Raw genomic sequence first — 25,878 nt, forward strand, 5'->3', positions numbered from 1 at the left:
TCAGGGATTTGTTCTGTAGGCAGGGGACTGGATGTAAACATCTTTACTGGACATGAGAGTTTGTCTGTAGGGAGAAAAAAAAGGTTCCTGAAGGAGCTTTTTAGAAGAAATATTCTTTACTCTCAAGCAAACAAACAGCAAAAAAACAAGTAGCTTAAAAAAAAAAAGCTACATAGCATAATTTTTTTTCTGCCAAGCTAGGCCCTACAAGAAGATAAATAATACACCTCCAATCCTAAAAGATCTATAAACTGTTAATGTTATTTTGTGGCCATTTAAAGCAATGTCTGAAACATAACACTTTCTTTGCTGATAATCAACTACTACAAAGTACAACCGCTGGTCTAAAAGTCTACGCAGCTGTCCCCAGAAGGTGAGTGCAGATGTCTCCATCCCTGCTGGCTGTGGTCTACAGTACACAGAATTACTATACCCTTAGGACTCCCATTTGGTCATCAACCTGACTGGCTCTGTATCCAGCTAAGAGGCAAACCTCTGAGTATACTGGTGAGCGATCTTGACTAGGCTACATGAAGTGGGATGACCCATCCTAAATGTGGGACGGGTGTCCTCAGCAGCCCAGGTGCAAGGAGGTCCAAAAGAAAAGCCTTTCAAATTTCATCCCATTAGGTGCAGCCTCACACCCATAACACAGGGCCCTCTGGCTCTGAGTCTCCTGTTACCTAGCGTGTTCATTTCTTTCAATTAGTGACTTGAAATGTCATACAGAAGACTGAGCCTAGTATCAAAACGTTAGACATCTGTGTCCGTATTCCTCTTCAACCCGTTTGGATCTGGAGGTGACCAACCCAGATATATGTCTTGGTTCTTCCAATATAGCATCCTAGACAATTCATTTACATTATTCTACCCACTTCTCAAATTAGAGTGGGCCATAAGATTTGTTTTATAAGAAGACAAGAAGCTCAGTGGACCCTGAGGTAAGTGCTAAGTGGCAGAGTGGGTTTTTGAAAAAGGAGCAGAGCTAGCATTAAATACATCTATTCCCTTATTTACTCAGCATGTACTTACAAGTGAGCACATATCATATTCATTGTTTTGGGTCTGGGTTACCTCACTCAGGGTAGTGTTTTCTAATTCCATCCATTTGCATGCAGAATTCAAGATGTCATTGTTTTTCACCGCTGAGTAGTACTCTAATGTGCCATATTTTCTTTATCCATTCTTCAGTTGAGGGACATCTAGGTTGTTTCCAGATTCTGGCTATTACAAATAATGCTGCTATGAACATGAGCATCTTTTGGGTATATGCCCAAGAGTGGTATTACTGGATCTTGAGGTACATTGATTGCCAATTTTCTGAGAAACCGCCATACTAATTTCCAAGTTTGCATTCCCACCAGCAATGAATGAGTGTGCCCCTGACTCCACATCTTCTCCATCATAAGCTATTATTGGTGTATTCGACCTTAGCCATTCTGGCAGGTATAAGATGGTATCTCAGAGTGGTTTTGATTTGCATTTCCCTGATGGCTAAGGGTGTTGAACATTTCCTTAAGTATCTTTTGGCCATTTGAGATTCTTCTGTTGAGATTCTCTAGTTCTGTACCCCATTTTTAATTGGGTTATTTAGAATTTTGATGTCTAATTTCTTGAGTTCTTTATATATTTTGGAGCTAAGTCCTTTGTCTGATGTGGGGTTGGTGAAGATCTTTTCCCATTCAGTAGGCTGTTTTTTTCTTATTGACTGTGTGTCCTTTGCTTTACAGAAGCTTCTCAGTTTCAGGAGGTCCCATTTATTTATTGTTGCTTTCAGTGTCTGTGCTAGCTAGTGGATACTAGCTCTAAACAAAGGATATTGAGCCTATAGTTCATGATCCTAGAGAAGCCAAGTAATAAGGTGAGCCCAAAGAAAAACATATATAGATCCACCTGGAAATTGGAAACAGACAAGATTGCCTGACAAAATTGGGAGCATAGGGGTGGGGGGAGAAGGGAAGGTGGAAGGGGAAGAAGAGAGTAGAAGGGGAGGGGTGGGGAGAACTTGAGGGAATGTGATGGAGGAAGAACAGAGATGAGAGCAAAGAAAGAGATATCTTGATTGAGGGAACTATTATGGGGTTAGCAAGAAATCTGACTCTAGAGAAATTCCCAGGAATCCACAAGGATGACCCCAGCTAGGACCCTAAGTAATAGAAGAGAGGGGGTCCGATCTTGACTTTCCCTGTAGTCAGACTGATGAATATCTTAAATATCACCATAGAACCTTCATCCAGCAACTGATGGAAACAGAGGCAGAGACCAGCATTGGAGCACTGGACTGAGCTCCCAAAGTCCAGTTGAAGAGTGGGAGGAGTGAGAATATGAGCAAAGAGGTCAAGACCATGATGGGGACACCCACTGAAACAGCTTACCTGAGCCAATAGGAGCTCACCAACATCAGCTGGACTGGGAAGGAACAAGCATAGGACCAAACTTGACCCTCTGAATGTGGTTAACAGTTGCATGGCTGGGGCAGACTGAGGGGCCACTGTCAGTGGCACCAGGATTTATCCCTACTGCATGTACTGGCTTTTTAGGAACATATTCTCTTTGGATGGATGCCTTGTTCAGCCTAGATATAGTAGGGCGGGCCTTGGACCTTCCCCAAAGCAATGTGCCTTACCTTCTCTGAGGATTGGATGGGGGTGGGGTGAGAGGGTATGTGGAGGGAATGGGAGGAGGGGAGGGAGCAGGAAAGGATACAGAACCCCTGCAAAAGAAGATCCTCCAGCCTCATACTCCTCTGGCTGGGAATAGTCGGTGCTTGATTGTTCATGCTTCTTGTGAAGATTACAGAACACATACAGAACCAGCAAGAACCACATCCTTCTCCAACCCAAGATGCTTGGTGATGATGCTGATCTGCAAGGTCTTTGGACACCCAGAAATCTTCAGGTTCCCCCTCAAATGGTTCTCGGTGCTCATCCAATTTCTCTCCCCACCTGCAGAATGGGCTCTGCTTTGCATATCTTCTGAAAATTCTCCTGTTGGCTTCTTCCACCCATTTCTCCAGCAGGGCTGCAGCTTTCATGTGTTCTCGAAGCTAAGCTGCAATCCTCAAAGCAGTAAATGGTTGTCTGGTTGAATACCTTTTTAAAAGGAATGCCCTTTTGTCAGCCTGAGTGTACCCCAGGGTGATCCTCTTCTGCTTCGGCTGCTTGACAAAACAATCTAGTTCTTTCTTCAGGGCCATCATGTCCTGTGACTCCTCAGGACTTTGTTCTATCTTCTCTACCTTCATGGCACTGTGGTGGATAGAACATGGACCATGAGAGGCCCCCTCCACTCTGACTCCTGTATGGCCTTCAAGCTGCAAAGTTTCTGGGCCAGCTTGGGGAATTAGGTCCACTCCAACCTGAGATCCACAGTAGGCTGTCCCTCCACAAAACTCATATGGCAGCAGACATGGGGATATCCCCAACACCTCTGAGCCTGGCCCAAGTATTGGCCAGCTAGCAAGCCCTGGGAACTTAACCAGGTCCAAGGGTCCACCCAGTCTGGCTCCTGCCCTCCTGATTCATCACCCCCACCTAGTGGGAATGAGAAAACGAAGTCTGACTATGGGGAGGAATGAGAAGGAATGTTGGGTCTACCTTCGGAAATGTAATCTACCATACTCACTTGCAATAGTGTTTACCTACTTCTAAACCACACTTTGGGGGCTGAAATTGCCAGAATCTTGACAGAGGCTATACCAAATACTCTGCCTACACCTGAAACATTCCCTCACAGCTACCTCCACATCATCTGTGTGATGACATCAGGAGACATCATTTCTCCACTTGGAGGCATTCACAGCACTAAACTTTTGCAATGCTGTCACAGACCTCCACTTTTACAGTTTATGTTCTGCTACCTTCAGCTTTAAAGGTCATTTCCAACCCATTTGTGGTACCCTGGAATAGTAGCTCTACGAAGGTAGTGTAGTAAGAAATTTCATCTCTAACTAACTGCTGTGAGAACCATTTTTCCTGTCAAATGTAGTTCGTTCTGTGGTGAGGGTGTTTCTGAACCTTTCCCTTCAGGCAGATTAGCCAGTCATGTCAGAGTGAGACTTCCCTTCCACCAATGGGATGAGACTTCCCTTCCACCAATGGGATGAGACTTCCCTCCCACCAATGTGATGAGATTTCCCTTCCACCAATGGGATGAGACTCAGTCACCACCTATGTTTAAAATAAAAGATAGGAGCCATCTTGGCCCTGGTATGCTTCCTAGCCTACTCTGGGTTTGGGTGCACCCTTTTACAAGAAAGAACGGCCTTGCTGAGTTACCTAAACTTTGTGAGATGTTTCTTTGTGAGATGCTGAGGTTGGTCTTTGTTTCTGCCAAACTTTAGCAGTAAAATGGGAAATAATACTTTCCACAGAAATGTGAGGAGGTTTAAGTGTGTGTAGACATACAAGCAAAACACCCACATACATATTTTTTAAAAAATCTAAAATCATCTGATAAAGTATTTTCATGGCAGCTTCCTCAGCAAACAATATGATAAGGTTCGAAGAATTTGGGAACAAAGGGTCATGATTTTCAAGGTTCAGTGACTCCATAAAGACAGACGCATCCAGTCTCACCATATTTACCTAGAACCTGCTTAGTTGCTTAATTACTATGTGCCCCAGTGATTTCCAATAAATGCAACGTGATCATTACTGGTTTTATTAATTTCTCCACAGTGAAATGAGAAATTTCAGTAAACCAGTGACTTCAAGCATCCTTAGACCCTTAACTTTTTAAAATTTGTTTTATAAATTGGCGTACCATGTCATAGGTTTCCTTGTGAGATTTTCATACATACTTTGTTCTTACTGATCCTCTTCTCCACTCTTCCCTTCCGTATCCCTGCCCATTTTTTACTTTTATGTCATGTGTACCAGATTATTACCCTCTTCTCACCTTCCCAGCCCCCCCCCCATAACTCCCTTTCCTCTCGTGATCCTCTGTAGGAAGAGTTTGTGGTTGATGAATATGATCAGATAGATTTCTCCCAGACTTGGACATCTATTTAAAATACAGTTACTTCAGCATCATTGACTATGTGTATATGAAAACCAAGACTATGAAATGATCTCAAGTACTCCACATACACAAAAAAGTCAAAGGGACAGGAAGTGATTAGAGAAAACCAATAATCTCATACTTAATTTGTGTGTCTTGGAAGAGAGCGACCTCTCGCCATTGCTGATGTTGCTTTCAGCTGGACTACACCTTCCACGAGGAAAATCTCTAGAGAAAAAAATGCCCTCAGCTTTTCTGGCTCTCGCCAGTGCTAGGGATGAGATACAGGTGAGTCAGTCCTTCCACTGGCTCCTAAATAAGTTTTATTTCAAAAAGAGTTGGTAGATGGGCAAAATGGCTACACTACCTGCATCCAGTAGGAGTATGTATGAGCAGGTGTGAGACTTTGGTGATTCATCAGTTTGTCTTGTGGAGTCTCAGATCTGAGTTTAGCGTCATCTCAGGGTTTATGTAAGGAGGTGAGTCTTTAATCTTGTGTTTATGAGTCTTTCTGAAGTAGTAGGCCTCAGGTGTGTTTGGGTCCAACCCAGGCGTGTGTAATGTAGAGTCTACTCCGGTGGAAGCGGTTGTACCTGTGTCTGGTGTCGGGGGAGGGGCTCTTTCAGTTCGGAGGAAGGTGGCCAGGTGCGTGGTTCTGGCCGCGTGGGAAGAGGCGCAGCAGGTGTGCTAGCGTGGACATCAAGGCGACTGCGCCGCAGGGGCCAGAGGAGCCGCGTGCAGCCTGCAGGGGGCGCCGCCTGGGGCGATTTGGTTGCGGCGCCTGCCTAGCAGGGCATTTCCGCTCCGCCGCCTGGAGCGCTCCCCGCGATCTTCTCGGCCGGGTGAAGGTGAGACGCTGAGCGGGCTGGGACTGGGAGCCTGGGGCGGCTTAGACTCAGTCACGAGCCAGCGGAGCGTGGGCCGCTAGTGTCCCTGCAGGTGCGGGGCCGGGCGGGCGGAACTCGCGGGGCGGGGAGCTCGTTTGACCCCGGAACCCCGCCAAAGACGGCCCACGCGATGGGACGCGATGGCCACGGCGGGAGACGCAGACGGAGACGCTGGCCTCAGCGGAGCGGCTGCTCGCTGCTGGTGGGACGCATGGCTCCAGCAGGTAGCTTAAGAGCCTAAGTGGAATGAGGCTGTTTTCAAAAGTTCTGCTTTTTAATTTTAGGTGTTTCTTATGCATGTGGAGACCAAAACTTGCAAAAGAATTCAAAACCAACTTCTGTGGGTCACTTTCTGGTCTTAGATTCATTTGGAACCGTTAATAACACTTTTGGAACTTTGGAGATTCTTGCCTTTGAATTCTCGTCGTGGTTTTCATTACTGTTCACTCTATTAGCCAGTTATAACGGCATACATAGCCTTGGTCAAAACCCATCAGAGGTGTTCATGTGTTTTAACTTAGCTTAACTCCAAGCTCAGTTTATTCGTGTTGAAGGAATAAGGAAACAAATTAGAGTAGGAGCCATTTTTTTTTAAAAGAGTAAGCTGAAGGTCCCAGTAAGAAATCATGTGTTAAAAATAAATGCCATCATTGAATCAATTGGAATTACCTCTGAGAGGTAAGTCTTGTGCACACATGTACATATTTTCTGCTCGTTGAAGGCTTTTTCCTGCTCTGGTTCCTGTAATTGAAGTGCTAACGTGAGGAGCCCTGCAGTTTGGCCTTCTTTTCCTGACCCCGCTCCCAGGAGAAGCCAGAAAGAAGTCCCTGAGTAAGGAGACCAGTCTTCTCCAATGGAGAACATTTGTCTTTAAAAGCTTAGTTTGCAAAGTTAATGGGTGACTTTTTGTACCGAACTTTTTTTTTAACTAGTAAATTTACTAACCATAACCTTAAGCATACAAAAAGCCCAAGGTTGGATCTCCAGCACTGGAAAACAAAGTTGGGATTGGATATGTAGCTCAGTTGTAAACTGCCACCTTGCTATGTGAGAGGGTGAGATGGAATCTTACTAATGGCTGTTTGTGGTGATCTTGGATAGTGGGTGGGCTGTGTGTGTACAGAACCACAACCCTGCAAATGTTAATTTTTAAGGTAATATGTTCAAGCCAAGTGTGGCGGCTTATGCCTGTAATCCTAGCACCCAGAAGATTGAAGCAAGCCATCCTCAGCTATGAAAGACCTTATGTCAAGAAATAACAACCCCCCCACCAACGTGTTCTTTTCCCCTTATCGAGTGAAAGCTTTTGAGAGCTCCAGTTCTGTCAGTGCTTGAAAAGGACTCATCGCATAACTTTTTAGTGTACCCTCCACCCTATAAACTAGTGCTGTCATGTTTGGAGAGGGATATGGCCCATGGGAGGAAGCAATAGAAGGACTGCATCAAAGATCTTAGCAGTCTTCTGTGGAACATTCCCCATCTGGATCCAATAGATATTAGAAATTTTATTCAGAGAGCCTGAGCTAACCATGACTACCCAGCATCTTGACTGACAAATCATCCTTCAGTCAAAGGCTGCTCTGCATTGTTGATGGAACAGCTCTGAGAAGGACAGTCTTGCTTAGGTTGCAGGCCTAACCCCTGGAACCCAGAGCTGTGTTACTTTGTGAGGTATTGTTGCTCCCTCAGCCGAGTTCACTGAAAAGGCTAGTTGTTCAAAGTCTCTGGGGTTTTATGACTTGAGTCAATAGATATTATCACTAGTATGGGAAGGATGAAGGGCAAGGCCATGTGCTATTGGAGTAAATGCTTCCCGTCGAGGGACACAGTAAAGGTCTTTTGGGGCCATACTTTGAGCAGAGAGTGACTTTTTATGGAGGAATAGGACAATGACATTGCTGGTTTTAGATACCATGAGCAAAAGACAGGATGGAAATATGAAACTTCAGAAAGAGCAAGGGAGCCAACAGGTGTGTTGAGACTGCCTGGATCTAGGGACATCTGAACCAGATCGTACTGAGGAAGGAACAGCTCTCTGATGTTAAGTTCTATTTTTTATTAAGGTTCTGATTTTCCTTTTTAGTTGGAAAAATTTTAACCAAACGTGAAAGCATAGAAGTAATCTAATAAACTTCCAGATAGCCACTAAATAGATGTCATGATAGATGTCATGATTCTGTTCAGCCTAACATGCATTCTTCTTCCCAGTGTCTGTTCATTTAAGACTGGAGATATAGCTCTGTGGTAGAGCACCTGCCTGGCATTTGCAGGGTCCTTCCTGGGTTTTACCCTCAACATTGCAAGATTAAAAAAAAAAAAAAAAAAAACTGATTTAAAGCAGTTTATTCTAGATAGTATAACAGTTCTCCTTTAAATAATTAGGTTTGTACCTCCAAAGAAGGAACTTTTTTTTCTGAGACCAAAAAGTCATCATCACCTCTTAGCAGATTACATCAAAATGCTCAAATTTTTATGTGAGTTTGTTTAAAATATTGTGCAAATAAATGATATCTGTTGATTGACCCTTTTAGGCTGGCAGAGATTTAGCAACCTTTCCCTGTAAAGGGCAAATACAAACTCAGACTTTGGAGGCCCTGAAGTCTTTATATAAATGCCTACCTCTGAAGCTGCCATATAAAAGTAGTCATGGTATATACATATTAAATGTGCATAACTATACTCAAATAATGTTTAATTTTCTGGGGTGTGTGTGTGTGAGCGCACGCACTGCTGTTTAAAATTCCTTGCAAGGTTCAACTTACAGACCCTGGTCAGCTGACTTTGATCTGGAGCAGCTCATGAGTTCCTTCTTTCCTTTTTTCTATATAAAAAAATATGTATTATGTATATGTGTGTGAAAGTCAGAGGAAAGCTTAGGGGAGTCGGTTCTTCCTTCCACAACACGGTTCCAGGGCTTGAACTCAGGCTGTCGTGCTTGGTGGCAAGTACCTTTACCCACTGAGTTGTTTCTGGCTTCCCGTGGTTTTCATTCATGTCAGTGATTTATTGGTATCTAATTAGACAACTTGGTTACTGCCAAGATGAGTGCCACTATTGCACCCTTAGGACGCTCTTGCCTGTTGAAATCTCAATCTGTTGGTCATTGTTGGGGTTATAGGTGTCACAGCTATGTAAGATTTTTGGTTGCTCCCCCTCCTTTGGCAGTTTGTATAGTACCTTCAGGCATTGTGAAAACTAGTCCTTAGAGAGGAGGCTTTCAGGTCACATCCAGCTCAGATTCTCTGATTCCTGTGTCCAAAATAGGTGGTGTCTTTAGCAATAAGGACTTGCCTTCAACCTCTGGGAGATAACCAAGGGCAACCGAAATAGCTTGTATTGTTTTGGGAGTCTCTTGGACTCTCCTGACTCAAAAGGGGCTTCCTGATGCTGGATACTAGAAATTTTGCTAGAAATCTGTGGATCCTGATGATGTTGGATTCCCCTCTGTATGCTATGAATATGTTTTATTACGATTGGTTAATAAAGAATCTGCTTCAGCCTGTAGCAGGGCAGAATATAGCCAGTCTGGAAGAGATACATAGAGTAGGTCGAGTCAGAAAGACGCCATGTAGATGTAGCTGCCAAAGGAGATAGACGCCAGATCCTTACCAGTAAGCCACAGCCTGTGCCGATACATAGATTAATAGAAATGGATAATTCAAGATGTAAGAAATATGCCTAGCTAGAAATATACCTGAATCATTGGCCAGTGTTGTAATTAATATAGTTTCTATGTTATTATTTGGGTCTGGGCATCTGGGAAATGAACGAGCAGCCTGCCTACATCCTGAGAGAAGCATTATCAGCCCAAGTGGCATAACTCCTTTTAAATTATATAAAATTAGTGTTATTTTCCCCTCCTCCTTTCCCTACTATACTGATGTGTACTTCTGTGTATGTACACAAGAGACCAAAGAGGGGTTAACTTTCTAGCACATGAATTTTGGGGACACCATCATTCATAGCAGAGGAAACATTTAAATGACAACAGTCTGGGTCCACCTATTCAACTTGTTAGCGTTCTAGGGAACAGGTGGAAGCTGTTGATTCTGTCATGACCCCACAGCTGTGGGTGTCTTCCCTTTTGTCCTGGTGGTATAATCGCTGGGCGTCTGTTTGACTCGATTAAATTCCATATTATTTGGTTTTGAAATGTCTATTTTTATGTATTTCTGACCCTCTGCTGGACCTCAGATTCCAGTTAGATAAGAATGACTAAACTTTCTTCATTCCTTTTGGCTCTAGTACCTTCCACAAAGCAGAGAGTAGGAAAAGGTGAAATTTTGAATAGGCCTAAGAGTAGAAGTACCAGACATTGTCCATTTGTTCAAATCATATCTGCTTTTAAAAGTTAATGACCCTTTCATCTTACTGATATAGCAATAGAAGTGTGTGTGTGTATAACAATAGAAGTGTGTGTGTGTATGTATAACAATAGAAGTGGGGGTGGGGGGTGTGTATAAGTGTGGTTATCTTAGGTATTTTTTCTATTGCTGTGATAAGACACCAGGACAAAGGTAACTTATTTTTAAAAAGGTTTATTTGAGGCTTACAGTTTCTCCGATCATCATGGCAGAGAACATGGTAGCAAGAGGGCAGGTGTGGCGCTGGATCAGTACTGAGGGCTCACATCTTGATCCACAAGCAGAAGGCAGAGAGCTCTGACTGGGAATGGCATGGGCTTTTGAAACCTCAAAGCCTGCCTCACCCAGACACATCTCTTCCAAAAAGGCTATACCTCCTAATCCTTCCCAAATAGTCCTACCAACTGGGGACTAAGTATTTAAGCATATGAACCTGTGAGGACCTTTCTCAAACCATCGTGTGGAAGGGGAGCTTTTGTAACTCTATCCTTGGGAATCTGATACCTGCTTCTTGCTCCTGAAAGTTTCTATACCCATGTACTGCCCCAAGTCTACCCTGTGCACATAACTCAAGACACAAATCTAAAGAAAGAAAGTATAGACCACTAACTCTCAATTCTACTTTTATGAAAATTGCTTTATAAAGTCAGGTGTGATAGCGCATTCCTCCAGTCCCACCCCAGGAGGCAGAGGTAGAAGGATCTCTGTGAGTTTGAAGCAAGCCTGGTCTGCATAGCAAACTCCAGGACAGCTGGGACTATGTAAAAATGTCTTTTAAAAAAAGAAAAATGGTTTATGAATTTGTGTGGATAGACACCAGCTTTGGCAGCGGAGTTTGTAGGCCCTGTTGCCTAGGTGTTCTGTTCTGAAAGTATTTTCCTGTGCCAGTGAGTCCAAGGCTGTTCTCTTCTATTAGGTTCAGTGTATCTGGTTTTATGTTGAGGTCTTTGACTTAAGTCTTGTGCCGGGTGGTAATTATGGATCTATTTACATTCTTCTACATGTAGACATCCACTTATACCAGCACCATTTGTTGAAGATTCTTTCTTTTTTTTTCTTTTTTTTTTTTTTTTTTTTTTTTGGTTTTTCGAGGCAGGGTTTCTCTGTGGCTTTGGAGCATGTCCTGGAACTAGCTCTTGTAGACCAGGCTGGTCTCGAACTCACAGAGATCCGCCTGCCTCTGCCTCCCGAGTGCTGGGATTAAAGGCGTGCGCCATCATCGCCCGGCTTTTTTTTTCCCAGTGTGTATTTCTGGCTCCTTTATCAAAAAGCAGGTGTACGTAGGTGTGTGCATTTATGTCTCGGTCTTCATTTTTATTCCATCAACCAACATTTTTTTTAATGCCAGTAACATGTGGTTTTTATTACTATAGCTCTATTGTACAACTTGAAATTGGGAATGATGAGACCTCTAGCAGTTCTTTTATTGTTCAGGATTGTTTTAGTTATCCTGGGTTTCTTGGGTTTTTAAGTTTTGTTTTTCATATGAAGTTGAGAATAGTCATTTCGAGGTGTGTTAAAAATTGTGTTGGAATTTTAATGGGGATTGCATTGAGTCTGTAGATTTCTTTTGGTAGGATGGTCATTTTTTACTATATTAATACTACTAATCCATGAGCATGGAAGATCTTTTCATCTTCTGGTATTTTCTTCATTTCTTTCACTTGCTTGATCAAGATATTTTTATATTATTTGAAGCAATTGTGAATAGTATTGTTGCCCTGATTTCTTTCTCAGTCTGTCATTTGTATATACGAGGGCTACTGATTTTTTTGAGTTAATTTTGTATGCAGTTACTTTGCTTAAAGTGTTTATCAGCTGTAGGACTTCCCTGTTGGAATTTTTAGCGTGACTTATGTATGATAATATCATCTGCAAATAATGATTCTTTGATTTCTTCTAATTTGTATCCCTTGATCTCCTTCAGTTGTCTTATTGCATTAGCTAGAACTTCAAGTACTATGTTGAATAAATATGGAGAGAGTGGACAACCTTGTTTCTGATTTTAGTGGAATTGCTTTGAGTTTCTCTCCATTTAATTTGATGTTGGCTATTGGCTTGATATAAACTGCCTTTATTATGTTATGGTATTGTCCCCTGTACCCCTAATCTCTCCAGGATTTTTATTATAAAGTGCTGTTGGATTTTGTTAAAGGTCTTTTCTGCATCTAATAAGAAGGTCAAATTTTTTTCCAGTTTGTTTATATGATGGATTATATTTATTGATTTTTGTATATTGAATCATCCTTATATCTCTGGGATGAAGCCTACTTGATCATGATGGTTGATCTTTTTGATGTGTTCTTAGATTTGGTTTGCAAATAGTTCTTTGAGTGCATTTGCATGTATGTTCATAAAGGAAAATTATCTGTAATTATCTTTCTTTGTTGGGTCTTTAGTGGTTTGGGTATCAGGGTGACTGTGACCTCATAAAATGAATTGGGTAATGTTCCTTCTGTTTCCATTTTGTGAGGTAATTTGAATAGTATTGGTGTGTTAACTCTTCTTTGAAAGTCTGGTAGAATTCTGCAATAAAATCATCTAGCCCTGGGCCTTTGTTTGGGAGAATTTTAATGACTGCTTCTATTTCACTAGGAGTTATAGGTCTGTTTAAATTGTTTATTTGATATTAACTTTTATAAGTGGTACCTATCAAGAAAATTAGCCATTTCTTTTAAATTTTCCAGTTTGGTGGAGTATAGGTTTTTAAAGCGTGTCCTTATGATCTCTGGATTTCAATCATCAGTGATGGTTGTTATTTCCCCCTTTTTGTTTCTGATTTTGTTAATTTTGACATTCTCATTTCATCATTTAGTTAATTTGGATAAAGGTTTGTCTATCTTGTTTGTTTTCTCAAAGAACCAACTCTGTTTCATTGATTCTTTGTATTGTTCTCTTTCTATTTTATTGATTTCAATCCTGAGTTTATTTCTTGCCAATCTGCTCCTCTTCTTTTTGTTATAGACCTTTCAGGTGTGCTGTTAAGTTGCTAGTCTGAGATCCTCTCTAGTTTTTTATGTAGGTACTTAGTGCTGTGGACTTGTGTAAATGGAAGTTTCTTGTCCCAACCACACAGTCCCAGATATCCAGCAGCAATGTCCCAAATTACCACACAGAGGTTTATACTGATCATAAATGCTCAGCTGATAGCTCAGGCTTATTACTAGCTAACTCTTACACTTAAATTAAGCCATATTTCTTATCTATGATTTGCCACATGACTCATGGCTTGTTATCTTATTTTCTATACATCCTGCTTCCTCAGAAGCTGGCTGGCTGGTGTCGTCTGACTCCCCACTTCCTCATCTGTCATTGTCATTCTCGGTTTAGTTTTCCTGCCTAGCTTTATCCTGTTTAGCTATTGGCCAATCAGCTTGTTTATTAAATCAATCATAGTGACATATATTCACACAGTGTACAGAAGAATTATTCCATAGCAAAGTTGCCTCTTAGAACCCTTTCGTTGTATCCCATAAATTCGGGTTTGCTATAAATTCATTTCTTATCTCTGTCTTGACTCATTTTTTATTCAATAGAGTTGTTCAGTTGCCATGAGTTTGTAAGCTTTCTGTTGTTGATATCTACCTTTAATCTGTGCCTTTAGTCTATGGTGGTCTGATAGAATGCAGGGAGTTATTTCAGTTTTCTTGTAACTGTTGAGACTTGCCTTAAGTCCAAATATGTAGTCAGTTTTGGAGAAAGTTCCATGCAGTGTAGAGAAAAAGGTATATTCTTTTGTGTTTGGGTGAAATGCTCTGTAAGTAATATGTTAGGTCCATTTAGTTTATAATGTCTGTTAATTCCAGTATTTCTCTGTTTAGTTTTTGCCTGGATAACCTGTCCATTGGTGAGAATCTGGTATTGAAGTCCCTCACTCTCAATGAGTGAGGGTCAATATGTGATTTAAGCTGTATTAGCATTTCTTTTACAAACATGGTGCCCTTGTGTTTGGGGCATAGAGGTTAAGAATTGAAATGTCATCTTTGTGGATTTTTCCTTTGATGCATCTAAAGTGTCCTTCCCTATTTCTTTTGGTTAGTTTTGATTTGAAATTGATTTTATTAGATATTAAAATGACTACACCAGCTTACTTCTGAGGTCCATTTGCTTGAAATATCTCTTTCCAACCCTTGATCCTGAGGTAATATCTATGCATGATGTTGAGGTGTGTTTCTTGAATGCAGCAGAAAAATGGATTTTGTTTTTGTATCCATTCTGATAGTGTGTGTCTTTTTATTAAGGGGTTGAGACCTTTGATATTGAGAGATATCAATGACTGTTGATTTTTGTTATTTTGTTGTTGGTAGTGGTGTGTGTGTGTGTGTGTACGCTCACACTTTTAATTTTTTGGCTGAGCGTATACCCTGTGTTTTCTTTTTTTTTTTTTTTTTTTTTTTTTTTTTTTGGTTTTTCGAGACAGGGTTTCTCTGTGGCTTTGGAGCCTGTCCTGGAACTAGCTCTGTAGACCAGGCTGGCCTCGAACTCACAGAGATCCGCCTGCCTCTGCCTCCCGAGTGCTGGGATTAAAGGCGTGCGCCACCATCGCCCGGCTTTACCCTGTGTTTTCATGGGTGTAGTTTGTTGGAATTTTGCTTCTTGCACCTTCTGTAGGGCTAGATTTGTATATAGATACTATTTAAATTTGGCTTTATCAGAGAATATCTTTTTTTTTCCCATCTAAGGTGACTGAAAGTTTTGCTGGGTGTAGTAGTTTGATTTGCATCTGTGGTCTCTCAGCGTCTGCAGGACATTTGCCCAGGCTGTTTTTGGCTTTTAGAGTCTCTGTTGAGAAGTTGAGTATAATCCTGAAAGGTCTGCCTCTATATATTACATGTCCTTTTCCCTTGCAGCTTTTAATATTCTTTGTATGTTTAGTGTTTTTATTATTATGTGCTGAGGAGACTTTCCTGGAACTTGCCCTCTATACCAGCGTGGCTTTGAACTCACAGCGATCCACCTGCCTCAGCCTCCCGAGTGCTGAAATTAAAGGCATGCACCAGCACCACACAGTTTTCCTGTATTTCTTTAAGGGATTTACTCATTTCTTTAAGATCTCTATCACCTTCATATAGTCAGCTTTAAGGTCTTTTTTCTTGTGTTTCAGCTATGTTGGAATACTCAGGGCCTGCAGTGGTGGGATAGCTGGACTTAGTGGAGACATATTTCCCTGACAGTTCTTGTGTTTTTATGCAGGCATCTAGTCATCTGGGTTTGGGATGATTATAGGTCTAGGTGATGATTTTTGAATTTGCCTTTGTGGGGTGGATGTTTTGTTCCTCTTTTCTGTTTCCTCTGTGGATTTGCAGAGAGTGTGATGGCTGTTGCCTGGTAGGGTGCCTCTGGGATAGGTGACCTGGAAATGACAACCAGCAAGCAGGCCTGAGACAGGGTGGTACTTGGTGGTTTGTGCTAAGATGGACAAACAGGCATGGCTACCTAGTGTGAGATTCTAAGTTGTATTTAATATTAGTAGTGTAAGTGGAGTTTCAAGTTTGATATCTTTTGATTGTATTTGGTATTTGTTATGTTTCAAATATGACCTCCATAGAATAGTTTCATGTATTTGAACACCTTGTCCTCATTACTGTTTTGGGAGGTTGCAGAACCTTTAAAGGGGGCGTAGATGGAAGAAGTGAGTGGCATGGGAGTAGGGAATGAGCCTTGCGGCCTGTGCCTGGATGTAGTCAAACAACTTCACACTCTTTCCAGTCAAAAACTACTACTGCCTTCCCCCACTGTGATGCACTGTACCCCTCAAGCTATCAGTCGCAATGAATGTTTCCTACCTTAATATGCAGTGTCAGGTGTTTTTTCACCACAACAAGTTACTAACATGGTTATCTAAGTGTTCCTGTTGATTGTCCTGTGTTGAGCCTAGCTAGCTACTATAGAGCCCATGTTCCCTCCCCTTGAGCTTTTTCTTGGCCAGGACCACCCATCCCTGCCAGTAACCAAGAGCTTGGTCTTGAGCTTGAACTCCATGAAGTTACTTGGCTCTCTGTCCTAAAGAAATTGACTGGTAAGCTTCTAAATAGAGATCACATTTGGCAGCCTACGTAGAGCCTCGCTTGTGTTTTTCATTTCTTCACTTTGAGTAGGTCATACTTGTAAGTAGAAGAGTTGTTTCAGTGGGTTAAATTCTGATCTTTCTCAGGTACTGATAATAAACCACCTAGAGAGTGCCCGTGTGCGATATTTTAGGTAATAAACTACCTAGAGGTGTAGAGAATGACCTTGTGCGATACTTTAAGTTGCTCCCCCAGGTTTCTTCTGACTTCGTTTTTCTGTTGACAATTCAGAGTTTATGTTTGATTACACTAGTAAAATGGCTCACCAGTAGCACATGCCTACCCTTGAAGGCTTGAGTTTGAGCCCCAGAACACACACATTCACAGTGTTACCATACTTGAGCTGCCCTTGAAAAATAAAACAGTGTTGTAGTCTAGATATTCCTATTTCAAAAGTTGGAGTACTTCTAACAAAAAGTTCCAGAATTCAAAGGAGTCATGCTGCAGGAAAATGAAGGAAGGGGAGAACAGTCCGGGCAAGGACGGCCTTCCTGCCCAAGTTGGCCCAGAGAAAACAGCAGAGCTCTGCGCGCAGAGGCAGGCTGGAAATTACCTACCTGCAGCCAGACCTCAGTGCCCATTTCCCTGTATCTCCCACTAACAGAAGGTGAGTTAGAACAAGACCTGGATTGTTAGCTAACCCCTCCACCCCCGCCTTTGACCAGAGTGTTTGTGCCAGGCACAAACACATTCTGAGCCCTTGTCAAGTTAAACGCATGTTCCCCTCCAATAGCCTGGAAAATAGTCCAAAAGCCAGGTTCTCTGCTGTGTTTCTTAGCCAAATGTGGGCAGTCACTACTTAGTCAGCAGTTAGCATGGGTGGGGCCCTCGGTGAGCGAAGAAAGCATGGCACCCATGCACCTGCATTCGTAGCTCCTCTCCTGCTGGCCTAGACTCGGCCTCCTTTCCTAGAGCCTCCATAGCAGCTGCAGAGGAACATGTCTTACTCTACTTCAGAAAGTGATTGGGTTTAACAGGGCAGCACAGTCCATTTCAGAAAGACTGCAGGAACTCCCTGCTTGTGGGAAATCTGCAGGTGAGATGAGGAACCTCTGCTTCTGATTAGGGATTAGGAGGCCTGTTGAATTCCCTGATACACTGGCAAAGGCACGGGGCCAGTGGCCTGCAAGCTCCCTCCCCTTTCTTGTGCCTATTAGTTTTTGTTTTTTAAATAGGGTGATTATAGTCCATGATGGCCTTGAATTTGCAGTCTTTATGAGCCAGAGTTCTGGAGTTACAGGTGTGTACCACCATCCCTGACTCGCTGGTGGTTTTCTGTATCAACTGTTTATTAATGTGCACACAAAGTGGTTTTCACAAATAGCTACCACTGTGGAATCACCTGGATCAAGTTGAAGAGTGTCCCTGTGCGAGCCGCTCCCCACCTTGCTGAGATGGATCTCATTTCAGGCTCAGCTGTCTGAACATGCCTGCCTGGGTACCTGGCGCCTGCCTGACTCGCCCACCTCCTAGGATCTGGAGCACTTAGCTCTCTTTTGTTTGGCCTCTGGTGGGTGTTGACCAGCAGTGATGCCAGAGACTAGCAAAAACTGAGTCAGATGCCTGTGGGTTTACACCTAGACTGTGTTGCACACTGGATGTTTAAAGGCCCCACACTTATGTGGCCTGGACCATGAACCGGAGAGTGGAACTGAAGCATTGAAGCCTGGAATCTGGCCAAGACCAGCAGTCTCAAAGTGGCCACCCCGTTGATTTAGGTTGAGCTGCAGGTGGCGCCAGTGGGTTATTGGCACTTTCCGAGGTCTGGAGCTGCCTGCTCTGCCTGTTGACAAGAGTCTGGCTGCTGAACCACCTGCTGGAACAGCAGGAGCCAGCATGTTTCCATTCCAATGTACCTGGCCTGTATGCACAAGGCTCCTTCCAGGGTCAGTGTTTGGCGATTTTTCCAGTCACTTTCATACTCAGAATGGACAAAGTGAAGAGAAGACTGTCTGTACTGTTGGTCACTGTACTTTGAAGATGGTATATAACTGCCTTAAGTTTTTAAAATTATACACACACACACGAGCAGAGGGAGCATGTGTACCACAGCATGCATGTAGAGGTCCAGATTTGGTTCTGTCCTTCTACCACATGGTTCCCAAGCATCAAACTCTGGTCATTAGGTTTGGTGTCAGGGACCTTTCTTTACCTTTACTTGCTGAGTCTTTAACACAGCATGAAAAACATTTTTGTTTTGACAAAAGCATTAAAAATTCACAGAATGGTTGCCAAGGCCATATTTGTGTAGGCCATTGTGACACAGGGGCCATAAAGGTTTGTTTTCCCAGACCCTCAAGTGTCTGGAGCTTCGAACAGACCAGCAGGTCAAAGGCAACCAGTGCTACCAGTGTGAGGACAGTGTTTGGCGGTCTCCTTTCCAGGGCAGTGGTAAAGTTGGTGAGGCTGGCTGCAGCAGGAAGGTCTTGTCTTTACTATAAAGAACCAAGCAAGCAACCAAATGAGAGCATCAAAGCATCTGCAGGATGTGTCCAGCCCTCCCTGGCACAATGCCCAGGACCTCAGTGCCTGCTCCTGCTCACAGGCCAGGGCCAGGTTTAAAGTTCACAACATCTTGTTTTTTCACCTGTTTCCTACAGTTCTAAGAGGCTTGTTGATAATTAATGAGTAACTATATCAGGTACCCATCCTTTTCTCCAAGATAAATAGGGTTACTGTGGGTGTATTTGTGTGTGCCCCAGCCACTGGACGGTGGTGTTGGTAAAGACAAAGGCTGTGGTTGGCATTGTTGGGTTGTGATCACTGTACCTGCCTTTTGTGAACTTGGTGCAGCCGACTTTGACACAGATGGTGAGTAATAGAAGTGAGTGAAGACACTGTTTATAATTGCTGTGCTGCGGGTATGCAGCACAGGAATTCCTGGTTCTGGAAAGACTCCCACAGCAGTGCTAGACACATCGGACACTTGTTCTTAGCACAGTCTTCACTTGACAACTGGCAAATTGCTGGTGGCTCGATTTGTCACGTGAAGAAACTGAAGTTCTGACATCCAGAGTGCACTAGCTCTTCTTTGTGTCACTAAATGTTGATACAAACAGCATGGATGTTTTATTGAAGGTTCTTCTTATGCTAGAGGGTGACATCCATTTAAAATCCTTTAGAAAATTAATGTTAGAAGACTTTAAGCCTTAGTCCTTGTCTTATTTGGCTCACTGCTGTGTGTTGTGATGATGTGGACTACCTTAATAAAGTCCAAATCCTGCCTTTTACACTCTTGCCACCAGGCAGCTAGTGAAAAACATCAGTCAGGACAACAGTTATGCAAAGGCCTTAGAATCATTTCAATTCTGCTTCGGTGATGAAATATGAAACTCGATGGATTGTTCTACAGGAAAGCAAACTGCTGAGTGGCAGCATTTCAGACAGCGCCAGGCCAGATGGACATTTCTATGGTGTTTTTGGTTTTTAAATATTAATAATGTTAACTAGCCAGGTTTTGCTGAGCTAAAGCATTTGGAGACACTGATCCTACTCTTCCTTTGGGCTGACTTCTGGACAGACATACTATTCCAGGTTCTAACAAAGTTTGAGACAAAGGTTCAGCTTTGGGCTCAATCCTCAGTCCTGACACTGCAGGCCTACACTTAGTCCTTACTATATCTGTGACGTCATCCACAGAGACACTGTGTACATGTACGCAGTTCAAGCTCTGGAGCTCCCAGCCATGTGTGGCTGTCTAGGCTGCACGTGCGTAAGGTCTAGGAGTGGGCTTACTTCATAGGACACATCTGTGAGAATGAAGACAGCAGCATATGGCACAGACCCTGCTTCCCTCAGAGTTTGCAAGAGGAAGGCAGTCTTTCCTCAGGCATGAAGCCTTACCCATCCCCCGGCCAATGTCATGTGTCTACCTAGCCCCTCTTGTGCATCTAGCTGCTCTTTGGGTCTTTAATTTATTCACTTTGACAAATAACCTCTTGGTCATACAACAGTTCACTCTCAACTTTCTTCTCTGATTCAAAGTGAACATGAGTGCCTTAATCCTCTAATGGGAATTAATTGCTTGTTTCAGTGCTTAACTCTGATCCTTTCCCAATCCCCACAGGGACAAGTTGGTTCCTGAAGGTTCTATCGTTCAAAACATAATCAGAAAAGGTAATATTTTTCTTATGAAAGAAGCCAGAAATGCAGAACATTCATTTTGTACTCTATGGTCGCATTCTCAAACTGATTTTATATTAGAAAGGATTCATTTACCAAAGCTTGTGAGAAAAGCTAGCCTCTCTTGCATAGTGTTTTTTTTTTAAAGATATAAGCAATTTTCTTTAGAAGGAAATTGCAGAGTTTGTACAGTTTAAAGTAGAAAACCACTGTCCATATCATGATTCCATGGTATAGTGTCCCCTTCCTGAGACTGCTTCTTGGTTCGAAACCACTACTTGATAAGGCTTGAATCCCTCTCCCACCAAAAACATTTACCATAACTCTCTCAAGAGCTTAGTTGAGAACCCTGCAGTAATTAGCCTTGGGGGAAAGAAGAGCTGGGGAAATGAGAGGGCAAGACCATTGGATTCTTACAACTGGCAGTCAGTGGTCAATAACTCATTGGCAAATACTATGAACCCCAGTTTTTTAAAAAGGAGAAAGTAGAAGCTCAGAGACTTAAAATAATTTTCTCAAAAATCTACATTTGCTGCGTGCAGGTTGTAACTGGCTCTCTTGACTGGCTCGCTGTGGGTGTCCTGGCTGATGCTCCCTGGGGAGCCTAGGTCACATTGTGTCTGATGCAGCAGAGCTCTTGTCCTGGAGTGTTGTGGTTCCAGCTGACTTGGGGCTGTCTACTTACCATTCACCAAGACAAACAGCCATCCTTGTTCTATGCTTTCCACCCCTTATTAAACTAAGCTTTTGCACTTTTACACAGGACTGACTTAATCCAGTATCATGGTAAGAACCAGCATTGCACAGTGTCTGGGAGGGGCAGTTTGAAGACATTAGGCATGACTCAGAAAGCAGCATCCCTCTTCACTGTGGCCATCCCTAGGGGCCAGAAGCATCAGCGCAGAGCACTCCTGTCCCTGCTAGGGACTGTACATTTTTCTTTTTGCTTCTTTTATTCTTTTTTTCCTTTGAGAACTCTCTGTTCAGATCCCAGTCCCATTTTTTGAATTGGTCATTTAATTCTTTACATATTAATGGATATTAATTCTGTTAGATATATAGGTGGCAAAGATTCTCTCCCATTCTGTGGGCTTCCTCTGTTTCTTTAGCTGTGCAGAAGTTTTTAGTTTTGTAAAGTTCCACTTGTTAGTTGTTGGCCTTATCCTTGGGCAAATTTCTACACCTCCATCATGTAGGACACTGCCTGTCTTTCTTTTAGCAGCTTCACTGTTTCCACTTTCATATTTGGGTCCTTGATCCGTGTGGGGTTAGTGTTCATGCAAGGTTGTATCTGTGTGTGGACGTTAGTTTTTCCAGCACCATTTGTTGAAGATACTTTATTTTCTCAAGTCTAAGTTGGCATATTTGTCAAATAGTAAATGGCTGAAGTTACATATACTCACTTTTAGGTTTTCAGTTTTGTTCCATTGGTCTCTTCTTATGCAAGTACCGTGTTTTTATTACTATGGGCTGTTAATATAGCTTCAAATCTGAACTGTCAGTTCCTCCCAGCATTGTTATTTTTGCTGTGGATTGTTTTGACTGAGGCCTTTTGTGGTTTCATATGAACTGTAGGATTTTTCTATTTCTGTGAATGAAGTGAGTTTTATTGAATTGAATCTGTAAATAGTTTTTGATAAAATGGTCATTGTCTACTAATTCATAAGCAAGAACTGTCTTTCCATTTTCTAGTGTCTTTATCTTTTTCTTCAGAGGTTTAAAGTGTTCACTGTAGAGGTTCTTCATTTCCTTAGTGAGATTTATTTCTAGATATTTTAATTTATTTGATGCTATTGTGAATAGGAATGTGTCTATGATTTCTCTGCATGTGTGTTGTTAGTGTACAGAAAAGGGTGTGTGTATATATGTGTGTGTGTGTGCGCGCACGCATGCAAGTTGACTCTGTATTCTCTCACAATGCTGAATTGTTTCTAGTTTTCTGGTAGAATTTTGGTGATCTGCTAATGTATAATATTAGTTCATCTGCAAATAGGGATAGCTTGACCTCTTTCCCCATTTGTATTTTTTGGGTTCCTTCTGTTTTTTCCCTTTTTGTTCCAGCCAGTACTTTGAGCTCAATATTGAAAGGAAGTGAAGATACTGGACTGCACTGTCTCATTTCTAACTTCAGTGAGATTGCTTTAAGCTTTTCTTCATTTAAGATAAGTTGACTGGATTTCTTATATATAACTTCTATTGTGCTGAGATATTTCCTCTAGTCATACATTCTCTAGGACTTTTATAATAAAGGTATGTTGGATTTTGTCAACCTTTTCTGCATTATTCTGCATTGAGAATCGTGATTTTTTTTAAGTCCACTTATGTGGTTTGTTGCATTTATTCACTTATGTTGAGCTATCCTATATTTCAGGGAAAAAGCAAAGTTGGTCATGGTGTATGATCTTTTCATATGTCGAAATTCTGTTCATAAGTATTTTATTGAACTTTTTAGAGTCTGTGTTCATCAGATCTATTGGCCTATAGGTTTCTTTTGTTTCTGGTTTTGGAAGTGATAGAAGGGTTTGGACTGGGAGTACTTTGCTTTCTTTTCTTCTTTTTTTTCCCCTCTTTTTTTCTTAATAGTTTAAGGATTGGCTATAGGTCTTCTTTGAAAGTCTGGTAGAATTCTGCTGTGCAAATGTCTGGAAAGATACTTATTACTATTTCAATCTTTTTTTTTTTAGATCTCTTTTTCAAGATTTATCATGTGTACAGCATTCCTTCCATGTGTGCCCGCATGCCAGAAGGGGGCGCCAGGTCTCATTACAGATGGCTGTGAGCCACCATGTGGTTGCTGGGAATTGAACTCAGGATCTCTCCAGCCCTGATATAGATCTCTTTAGGTTGTTTAATTTGGGTGTTTGGCTAAATCTAGACATTCATCCATTTCTTAGTTTTTTCAGGCTAATGAAATATAGGTTTTTTAAGGTATTCCTTTATAACACTAAGTTTCTTTAGTGTCTGTGATAATGTTTCCCTGCTCATTTCTGATTCTGTTTATTTGGATTCTCTTATTTCTTTTGATTTGTTGAACTTTGATTCATCTTCTGAAAGAATCAGCTCTTATTTTGTTGATTTTTTTCCTTTTTTTTTTTTTTTTTTTTTTTTTTTTTTGGTTTTTCGAGACAGGGTTTCTCTGTGGTTTTGGAGCCTGTCCTGGAACTAGCTCTTGTAGACCAGGCTGATCTCGAACTCACAGAGATCCGCCTGCCTCTGCCTCCCGATTTCCTTTGTTTCTGTCATTGATTTCTGCTCTTATTTTTATTCTTGCTGTGAGTTTGGATTAGGTTTGTTCTTATTTTCCAGCTTTTGTAGTTGCATCACAAAGCTACTTTTTTGTGTTCTTTCTGATTTTTTGGAGGGGTGGCAGTGAGACAAGGTCTCTCTATATAGATTAGGCTAATTAACCTGGAACTCTAATCCAAGCACTCTGGAGGCAGAGGTACATAAAGGCATAGTCTACCATGCCTTTAATTTTAATGTAGACATTTATAGGAGCTATACATTGCCCTTGTAGGAATGTTTTCATGGTGTTATGGAGGTTTTGTTATATTTTCACTTAGTTCCAGGAAATGATTTCTTTCTTGATTTCCTATTTGGCCCATTCATCATTCAGTAATGAGTTTTTAATCTCCATTAGTGTGTGTACTTACTAGAGATTTTTTTGCTGTCAGTTTTAAGTTGTGTCGGATAGGATACAAGGATTGGTTTCAACCTTCTTGAATTTATAAAGGGTTTTTTGTCCCAGGATGTGGTCCATTTTAGAAAAGCTTCCATGTACTATTAAGTAGAATGTATATTCTTTGGTATTTGGGTAGAATATTTTATAAAATTTGTTAAATCCATTTGGTATGTGCTGGCAATTAATTCTGATCTTTCACTGTTTTGTCCAGATGACCTGTTGTGGTGGTGGTTTAAATGAGAATGGGCTGGAGAGATGGCTCAGTGGTTAAGAGCATTGCCTGCTCTTCCAAAGGTCCTGAGTTCAATTCCCGGCAACCACATGGTGGCTCACAACCATCTGTAATGAGGCCTGGTGCCCTCTTCTGGCCTGCAGACATACATGCAGACAGAATATTGTATACATAATAAATTAAAAAAAAAATGAGAATGTCCTCCCAGAGACTCATACATTTGAATGTTTGATCCCTACTTAGGGAAAGATTAGGAGGTATGTCCTTGTTGGAGGAAGCCTGTCACTGGAGGTGGGACTTTGAGGTTTCAAAAGCCCATGTCAGACTGTCTGCCTCCAACCTGTGGATAAGATGTAAATTCTCAGCTACTATTCCAGCCAGTGCCAAACCTACCTGCCTGCCACCAGGTTGCCCACAATGATGATCCTGAACTAACTCTGAAACTGTAAGCAAACCCCTAAATGCCTTCTTTTATAAACTGTCTTAGCCATGGTGTTTCTTCACAGCAATAGAATAGTAACTAAAATGCCTGTCTATTAGAAAAATTGCTATATTGAAATCATCTACTATTAATGGGTTCATATTAATCTGTGTCTTTAAATCCCACTAGCAGAAATGAAATTTTATGAAATTAGGCACCCCAGAATTTGGTGCATATATGTTTAGGTTGGTAATGTCATCTTAGCTGTTTCTTGATAAGAATGAAGCGTTCCTCTTTCTCTCTTCTGCTTAGTATGTTGTGGCAGTATTAGGATACTGACACACGCTTGCTTTCAGGTCTAATCTGATGGGAGCACTTTTGTCCATCCTCTAACTCAGTGCCTATCTTTAAAACCGAGTTGTTTCTTGTAGACAATTGATGGATTTTTGTTTCTTGATCCATTCAGTTAAGCTTGTGTCTTTTGATTGAGGCAGTCATAGTTACTATTAAAACGTGTGGTCTTGCAGTCATTGTGTTATTTTTGTATTGTTTTGTTCTCATTGATAATCTGTTTTAATAATAGTCACTTTGCATTTCTTAGACTTGCTCCTGTGTTTGCATTTTCAAGCCATATTTTACACAGAGGTCAGTGTCCCAGACTTAAGGGAATGTTAGTTTTACATGGAGCCAAGGTTGCTGTTGTGAGTAATCATGAATTGACAGTGGTTCTCAGATATTTACACTGTGATTCATGATAGTAGGAATGAAATAATTTTATGGTCGGGGGTCACCACACAATATGAGGAACTGTATTTAAAGGGTCACAGCGTTAGGAAGGTTGAGAACTACTGTTCTAAGACTTTGAGAAGGAAAGCTATGGGCCCACAGGTTTTGCTGGGTCTTAAGTTTCAGGACCAGAATGTAACTGTGTTCCTGAGACCTTGGTTTCCCCAGAATCTGGGATACAGGTTCTTATTTATATTTATTTCTCGTTATTCATAATATTTGCTGTGTGGACTTTAAAGCTAATGATGTAAGAAAGTGGCCAGCCTTCAGGAGTTGATCCCTGACTGGGCTGTTCCTGTCTGACAGACAACTTCT

The 25,878-nt window shown here is 41.7% G+C and overlaps 1 protein-coding gene and 1 pseudogene across 5 annotated transcripts in view; one reads left to right on the forward strand and one right to left on the reverse strand.

The window, feature by feature from the left end:
• Positions 1 to 6,187, reverse strand: LOC130885195 (POU domain, class 5, transcription factor 1-like; annotated as a pseudogene).
• Ggact (gamma-glutamylamine cyclotransferase) overlaps positions 5,721 to 25,878 on the forward strand; it is a 22,355-nt gene continuing 2,197 nt past the window's right edge. For 2 of the 5 annotated variants that reach the window (XM_057785912.1, XM_057785914.1), the window contains exon 1: positions 5,943 to 6,112. The gene's annotated coding sequence lies outside the window, so the exon portion shown is untranslated. Of the gene's footprint in view, positions 5,850 to 5,942; positions 6,113 to 20,385; positions 20,437 to 25,878 lie in introns of those variants that run through there. The other 3 variants (XM_057785911.1, XM_057785915.1, XM_057785913.1) reach the window with 3 other exon arrangements.

The sequence above is a fragment of the Chionomys nivalis genome, chromosome 12, assembly GCF_950005125.1.
Source record: "Chionomys nivalis chromosome 12, mChiNiv1.1, whole genome shotgun sequence".
NCBI lineage: Eukaryota > Metazoa > Chordata > Mammalia > Rodentia > Cricetidae > Chionomys > Chionomys nivalis.